Source organism: Stigmatopora argus, chromosome 8 (assembly GCF_051989625.1).
Source record: "Stigmatopora argus isolate UIUO_Sarg chromosome 8, RoL_Sarg_1.0, whole genome shotgun sequence".
NCBI lineage: Eukaryota > Metazoa > Chordata > Actinopteri > Syngnathiformes > Syngnathidae > Stigmatopora > Stigmatopora argus.
The window spans coordinates 3,990,688-3,992,283 of NC_135394.1; positions in this window are offsets into that span (position 1 = coordinate 3,990,688).

Sequence of the window (1,596 nt, forward strand, 5' to 3'; positions counted from 1 at the left end):
GCCTGTGTTGGTCTCTGTTCAAGCATAACGTTCATTTGAATGAAAATTGGTAAACAAGAATTTAGCCTCAATTCATTTCGTCAACATTACATCTGTTCAGTTTCCAGAAAAACTTGCCCCCGTCCCCTCCCTTTCCCTGCTTTCTTGCCACTCCTGCTCAAGATGTTCCTTGGTTTTATTTCTATATTCACATTTCTCATACTGAACTAATTTATCAATGTTGATTTGGCAAGGCAATGTGTAATTTCATCAGCCGAAGCCCCAGAATGACCTGAAACACACAATAGCTCAACCCTGCCATTTATCATTTCAATTATAATGAAGTACAATATTATTTCAGAATTAACTGACACATTGCTTTGTTTCAAACACATCACAGCTGCATCTGAGTCTGAATAAATAACAACACTCTCTGGCTTGACTTTCACTACTAAGCTCGCTATTGCTTTTTATTTATTTAAACTCTAAACCTTACAACATTCTTTGACTGTAGAAACCATTTGTAAAAATCTTCAAATAAGATTTATTTTGTTTCCTCACAAGGCTCACGGGTGGGTGCAGGCTGATATTTGGGCAGGAGGCGGGGGACACCCTGAACTGATGGCCAGTCAACCTCAGGGTACGTGGAGACAGACAACCATTCATGCTCACACTCATATCTAGGGGCAATTTAGAATGTCCAATCAGCCTACTATGCATGTTTTTGGAATGTGGGAGGAAACCGGAGTACCCGGAGGAAACCCACACAGGCCCGGGGAGAACATCCAAACTCCACACAGGTGGACTGACCTGGACTTGAACCCAGGTCCCCCACTGTGAGGCCGATGCGCTAACCACTTGTGCCACCAGGCCGGGTACTGTATGTGTCATTCAGCAAATGTTATAGCGTCTCTCAGAGGCATAAATATATTACTACACTTCACCAACAAAATTAAAAATAATACAGTATACTATGTTGCACAGAGGGCGCCCGGTGCAGCAAGTGGTTAGCGCGTCGGCCTCACAGCTCTGGGGTCCTGGGTTCAAATCCAGGTCACGTCCACCTCTGTGGAGTTTGCATGTTCTCCCGGACCTGTGTGAGTTTCTTCTCACATTCCAAAACCTGCATGGTAGGCTGATTGGACACTAAATTACCCCTAGGTATGAGTATGAGTGTGAGTGTGAATGGTTGTTTGTCTCCTTGTGTCGTGCGATTGGCTGGCCACCAGTTCAGGGTGTCACCCGCCTCTAGTTCGAAGTCAGCTGGGATAGGCTTCAGCACCCCCTGACCCTAGTGAGGATAAAGCGGATCAGAAAATGAGATGAGATGAGAGATTCCTGATGTAGTAGTATTTTGTACGAGGTTGTATAAAGAAAGCTTTTGCACCATACTATATTTCAGCCACATGGAGGCACAAGAGTAGCAGTCATTAAACTCAGTCTTGCAGGATTTGTTATTTGGCTCACTGGTGTTGACCATAGAAGGATAACTGTCCTTGGCAAAAACGGCGCAAAGGACTGATGCCATGCTTGGTTCGGATATGGTTGTGGAAAGAAAACCACAGAGAGAACATTGGACTCAGAATACTTCCCTGATCTGCCTTGGAAAGAATGTCC